The 6,934-nt window shown below is 52.0% G+C and overlaps 1 pseudogene; it reads left to right on the top strand.

Moving 5' to 3' along the window:
* Positions 1-227: 227 nt before the first annotated feature.
* Positions 228-5,081, top strand: LOC115317226 (annotated as a pseudogene).
* The last annotated feature ends 1,853 nt before the right edge of the window (positions 5,082-6,934 follow it).

Genomic DNA, 6,934 nt, shown 5'->3' with positions numbered 1-6,934 from the left:
AGACTGGACCACCGAGCTTTATGAAGACTGGATCACCGAGCTACTTCATGGTGATAGAGCTACCAGAATGGAAAGAGAATCCTGGGCTCAGTTTGCGACTGGGGTTGAGAGCTGTTTCGAATATTATGCTAGAAGCTGCGGGATTGAATCACTTGAGGACTTAATAGCACTGATGGTGTCCGATTACATCAGGGCCTCCTTGCCCGCCGATATGCATTCTCTACGAGATGGGTGATTGGTTGAAACCCTTGGAGGTGGCGGAACTGGCTGACCGTTTCGACGAGGAGGAGCGATGCAAAAAGCGAGATCCTCCGTCAGGCTCTAAGAGCCGCACATACAACACAACAAACGCCACATCTCTCGAGGAGAAACACGACAACCCAAGGCAGGGCATTAAACCTGACAACACTGGGTGAAGTGTTACAGCTGCAAGGGAATGGGACACTTTTCTCGTGACTGTCCATGGTAGACGGCAGATGGAGAAAGAAATAACTCCGTGGTCGGTAACATCTAAAAAAATATGACACCATCTCAACAGAATATGTCCCAGGGTATAAATGTCAATCAGAACGCTGGCGCGCTGAGTTGCGGAGAGTGGAGATGAAATGCGGCGCGGTGATGGTGCAGGTGATTATTGATTCCGGAGCGGAGATTACCGTAGTGCGCGATGGGGTGGCGCCACAAATGGAGGGGTCGTCGGGAAGAGTGACACAGACCGGGGCGTTTGGGGACAGCGTGAGCGCCGTTTTACGCCATATACCGATTACTCTTCCCAGAAGCGACGTTAACTACGTCCCTCGAGAGGTGCCGCTCTTCTGCGCTGTCACTGAAAAATTGGTTAACTGCATAGACATGCTGTTGACGCCCGATGACTACGACAGCCTAGAATTGGCTTGCGGGAGGGCTGACTTGGAACCGATGGTTTCTGAAGCTGAAGACGCGCTTATTGACGAAGGTGGTGAGGTCGCAGACGACGGTTGTAGCATTTAGCTTCGGCTTGCACAAGAACGACCTGCCCGAGGACAAGCTGCGCGTGGTGGCCTTCCTGGACATGGGCCACTCGGCCCTCCAGGTGGTGTTGGTGGCCTTCAACAAGGACCGGCTCAAGATGCTGGCCACCACTTTCGATGGAGTCGGGGATCGCGATTCCGACATGATGCTGGAGCGTTACTTCATCCATGAGTTCAATCAGCGCTACAAGCTGGACGTGGCCACCAACTGGTGGGCCCTCAGGCGCCTCATCACCGAGTGCGAAAAGCTCGAGAAGCAGATGAGTGCCAACCCGCACGACTTGCCGCTTAACATCGAGTGCTTCAAGAACGACAGTTACGTTCCGGGCAAGATAAAGCGGGAGAACTTCGAGGCAATGTCGACCGAACTGCTAGCCCGTGCCGAGCGCACCACGGCGTGAGCGCCGACGGTGGCTGGGCTGTGGCCGCCGGACGTGCAGTCGGTGGAGTGGGGCGGAGGCGGCACCCGGGTGCCGGCGGTCAAGCAGTTGGTCCGCAAGGGGTTCAAACGAAAGCCCTCGACGACACTGCACCAGGACGAGGTGGTGGCCCGGGGTGGTGCCCTGCAGTGTGTCATGCTGTCACAAATCTTCAAGGTGCGGGACTTCGCGGTGGTGCATGCCCAGCCCTACCCTATGGAGCTATGCTACGATACGGGCAAGGGAGAGGAGAGCCAGGCAGAGGTGTTCCCCCGCTGGCACCAGCTGCCCTTCACCAATATGCTCACCTTCTCCCGGAGCAAGCCCTTCAACTTCGAGGCCAGGTAACCGCAGGAAGCAGTGGTCCCCCAACTGCACCTGCAGCTGGGCAGGGCAGCTTTACGGGGAACTAGGTTGTTTCCGCGGCCGAGGGCGGGCGTCCAAGATCAAGTTGAAAGTGCATCTCAACCTGCGCGGCATCTTCTCGGTCGTGTTCGCCTCGGCCGTGGAGCGCAAGCCTCACAGTCGATAGGCAAGTGCTGGGCGTGCAAACGATGGCGACCTAGCGGTGGTGGGGGCGGCGAGTGGCGAAAAGGCACCCCCGTCCGAGAGAGGAGACCCCGACAAAGCGGCCGAAGGCGAGCCCGTCAAGGAGGAACGGCCCAGCCCAAAAGAGAAGCAGGCCAAGGCCACGGAGCTTCCGGCGGGGTTCCGGGTGCCGCAGCTCAGCGCCTTCGAGATGAACCAGCTTGTGGAGCGCGAGGTCTAAATGGTCCACACGGACCGCATAGAGAAGGAGTGGGTGGACGCCAAGAACGCGGTGGAAGAGTACGTATAAGAGAAGCGGAACCACCTGTCGGACCGCTACCAGCCGTTCGTGGTGCCCTCCGAAAAGGAGTCCTTTCTGAGGGCCCTCAACGACACCAGTGGCTGTACGCCGTCGGCGAAGAGGTTATGAAGGGCGTGTTAGAACGTGCTGTGGCACAGTGTAAGAGTCTTTTTTTAATGACTCAACTAGATGTGTTAAAGCTCATCGCGAGAAGGGACAGCGAAACACTTTTTCTGTTTCTATCTTTTTTTAGTCTGGTATATGTACGTTATACACGTAACGTTTCCTTTATTTTTTTTTTATGTACCTGTTTTGAGTATGAATATATTATGAGTCCGGACACAAGGCTGGTCATGATAGCATTATAGACTTGGCGGGCACAGTAAGACTCACTTTAATAGCGTGCGATTTGTATATCGGTGTAAATTTCTTTTATAGATTGGATTCTTACGAGTTGAGTCACAAACTCTGTGCAAGGTGTGACTGATATGCGTACGCGTTTGAGTTTAGACGCATATATCATTTTTGACACTTCAGGTCTAAAAAATATACCTAGTCGGGAGGTGTGAGAATCGGTCCTGCCATCACAAAGAATGGACACGGGAATGGTACTTAGTTTCGTTTTTTTTTTCTTTCAGTGCGTGTTGGCGTTTGCACGTGTGCCCCTGTGTGTGGGTGGACTGGCGCCGCTCGTTCGCGCTGGCGCAGGGGACATTGGAGAAGAAAACAGGGAGACGAGGAGGACAGCACGTGGTGTGACCTTTTGTTGGGATTCGGAAATTAGCTTCGCTTGTAAATACACGTGTTTTAGAGCGCAGCTCTTAGGGTCCCGTTTCCGGTTGAGCGGCGTCGGCGTCGCAGTCGCCGTCAGCGTAACCGCGCGGTGCATTATGGGAAATGTCCCATAATGCACCGCGCGAGCCCCCCACCGGGGTCACGTGACATCGTGGGGGGGCACGTGACCCCCCCCCGAGGTCACGTGACCCCCCGAAGTCACGTGACTCCCCTGTGGTCACGTGACCCCTCCTCAAGGTCACATGACCCCCCGAGGTCACGTGACCCCCGATGACGTCATCGTCACTGATGACGTCACCGGCATCCACATCGTCATCGTCATCATCGCTGATGACGTCACCGGCATCCGCATCGTCATCGTCATCATCACTGATGACGTTACCGACATCCGCATCGTCATCGTCATCATCACTGATGACGTCACCAGTGACGTCACTGATGTCGTCACCGGCATCCGCATCGTCATCGTCATCATCACTGATGACGTCATAAGTGACGTCATCGGTATCCGCATCGTCATCGTCACTGATGACGTCATCAGTGACGTCAGTGATGACATCATCGGCATTGGGGGGTCACGTGACCCCCAAGGTCACGTGACCCCCTCCCTGGTTAGTTGAACAACCCCCCCTCACAGTACTTTTCCCTCCTCCTCCTCAAGAGCTGCGCTCTAATTCGGCGTTACAGGGAGTTGTAAGCGGCTTTCACTTTTTTTTTCTTCCCCCTATCCGCGGAGTCCTGTCTGGTTTATTCTTCCGACAGCGACGATCAGCTGCCTCCGTCGTCGGGACACGCCGCAATCTCGAAGAAAGAACATCTTTACAACCACATGCAATCGAAGTCGCAGAAAAAAATTGATAAAAACGAGCAGCGTTCACCCCGACTACTCGCAGCCAGAACAAGTGGCCATGTGATCTGGAGCCGATTGTGTGCCGCCAGTGTTGATCATAGTCACGCGCTGGGGTTGGCAAGGCACAGGACACGTGCTGAGTTCTAGACATTGTTATGGTTCGCCTATTGTCGTCTGAGTAGCGATTCCTCCGGGGCCATTACCCGAATGCTTCTCGGGCTATCTAATATGACGAGCCCAAATTGAGTGCCCATGCAATGTTCGGGTCCAATCTATAAGTCGCATTCAAATATCGTCACTGGGAGGAACTGTGATCGCTCATATACGTCATCAAGTTTTGCAAGGGAAAGATTGAGCGAAAACGCTCGCTTTTCTCCTTGAAATTACACCGCAACAAAAGGGTTCTTTGGCCAGTTTCGTTGCGTGCGAGTATCCCTGAGCTACACTCAGCGGTGCAGACTTACCATTTTCCTGGGGAGGAGGGAGGGGCAGGCTGAAAAGTTTTCGGGCCGGGGGGGTGGGGGGGGGGGGGGTGCTTTTCCGCACAATTTTTTTACACCGGCAATTATCAGTAGTTTATTTTAACGTTACATTTTAGAGCATATGTGTACCCGCATGTGTCCGTCGCTGCGTGCGTTATTTCGTTTACATGCCACTACTAGAAGCTCGGTACAATGCACGTAAACATCGTTTCGGTAAGGATCATGGCCCGGGGAGAGGGCTCTGCCCCCCCCCCCCCCCCCCCCCCCCCCCGGATGTTACCTGAGGGTTCACAAGCCCCGATGCCCCCCGTAGTCTACGCCTACGGTCCCACTAGTGCCAGTAAGCTCTTGTAAAAAGAAAAACATTCCAATTGAATATCCTTGCATCGCCCCTTTAATCATTATAAAAACAATCTTGTTTTGCATCCTTTTACAGCTTCGTCCTTTCGCAACAAAACCAGCACGAACACGAAAACAAAGTAAATGGTAACCGACAGGACGCAGCTGTAACTTTCAACAAAATACATGTAATTATATATTACGTATCCATAACAAACAGCCCAAACATCAACGTTAATTTACTACAAAGTTCATACTTTTGATTGTTCACAAGATAGCGAAGTTTGGGGAGCACTGACTAAAGCAGTTATACCTCCCTTTAAGTCGAGTCCCCACCACAGCGGCCACCTCAACTAAGTGTGTGTGAACATGAGCCTGTTCTTTTTTTTTGTATTTTTTACTATTAAAAACAACAAGAAGATGGTGCTCTCTCCTAGGCACACTTGGCACCGTGGGCATGTTAAAAATAGGAATGGCTATTATGAATAGTAAACATAAAAGATACATGCTGAACGTGAAGCTGGCTCGCTCAGGCTTACGTATATTCAGCAGGTTTGTAGTATACACGTGTCTTTCAAAGTAAGTACAAAATTCTTTGTTACTTTAGTTCCTTTAGCCCTTTGCTTTAGAACGGCGTCCACAAACTAACAACCCATCTAAGAGATAGAAAAAACGGCAGATTCTGAAGGGTTAGTCAGCAGCCAGCTCGATTTTGTTTTTCGGTTTAGGTGCGGTGGGGGTTTTGTCAAGGCCTCGCTTCTGTGTTGAGTGGTCTGGTCAGTGCGAGGCTTCCGCCTAGGGGTGTCTTGTCAAAGCCTCGCTTCCGACCGCGTCGTTTGGAGGTGTCAAGGCCTCTCTTCCTCGTCGAGGGTTCATGTCAAGGCCACGCTGCCGCGTCGTGGTGTTCTGTCAATGCCACGCTTCCGCTTAGTGGGATTTGAAGCCCATGCTTTTGCGTCTTGAGGACTTATCAAGCCTAGGAGTCTGCGTCGCGGGGCCCTGTGAAGGTCAGGTTTCTGAACGGGAGTCTCGTCAAGACCATGCTTCTCTGTCGTTGGCTGTTCTCAAGGCCAAGTTTCTGAGTCGGGATGGCTTGTCAAGGCACGTTCCTCAACATCGGGCTTGATGAAGCCGCTTCTATATCGCGGGTTCCTTTCAAGCCCATGCTTCTGTGTCGTAGGATCTTGTAAGGTTTGGATTCTGTGTCTTGGCGACCAGTCACTTCCGATTTGTGCGGTCTTGTCATGGCGGTTATTTTGACATCTTTATTTAATTTCATAAATTTTACCGGAAAGGTAACGCAAACGCACTAATTTAACTTTGCAGTCATTTCTCACCGAAGCGTATTATCGTTACTTTATGCATGTGTTGGAATCATTCAAGAATTGTGAACTACTGTGAGCCACCTAATTCCATGTCATAATACATACGTACAAAAACGCTGGCTTACCCAACCACGTCGTGTTAGTCTCGCCTGCTGGAAATAAATTAAGAGTAATGTTTAAACTAACTAGTGGGTGTGCTGGTAGACGCAATTAAGACAACTTGAAATTCCTTGTTTCATTATAAGTTATGCAAATATAGTACAATATTTGGTACGTGCTGGAACAGTTTGTGGCTTACATGACAGCATCTCATTCAGCCATTCGTTAAGTCGGTTTCACAAACATTCAATTATCTTTTAAATAAATCTCCGATGCTGCATGGGCATCATCATAATTCAGCACCATAGATGGTCGTGCAGTTGTACCAAAATATCCATTGAAACGTGCATGATGACATAATAAAAACATTCAGGAACCTACGGGTTTGGTCAGTTTCTTCCATTTTTAAAAAGAAAAAAATGAAAGCCGTTTACAAATTCCTGTAACGCCGAATCGGGGCGCAGCTCTTGAGGAGGAGTAGGGAAGGGTACTGAGGGGGTCACGTCACCTGCGGGTAGTTACGTGACCCCGGGGGGGGTCACGTGATATCGGAGGAGGGGGGTCACGTGACCTCGGGGGGGGGGGGGGGGGGTCACGTGACCTCGGGGGGGGGGGGTCACGTGACCTCGGGGGGGGGGGGTCACGTGACCTCGGGGGGGGGTCACGTGACCCCCCCCCCCGGTTACGCCGACGCCGACGGCGACGCGGCTCAGGTTGGAAACGGGTCCCTAAAAGCTGCGCTCTAAAACATCCGTCGAATCGTCAGGAAAGTATTATTGGTTGAAG

Source organism: Ixodes scapularis, unplaced genomic scaffold (genome assembly GCF_016920785.2).
Source record: "Ixodes scapularis isolate PalLabHiFi unplaced genomic scaffold, ASM1692078v2 PGA_scaffold7__128_contigs__length_106722199, whole genome shotgun sequence".
NCBI lineage: Eukaryota > Metazoa > Arthropoda > Arachnida > Ixodida > Ixodidae > Ixodes > Ixodes scapularis.
Note: the sequence above shows the minus strand (reverse complement) of the source record. Positions and strands in the feature narration are given on the sequence as shown.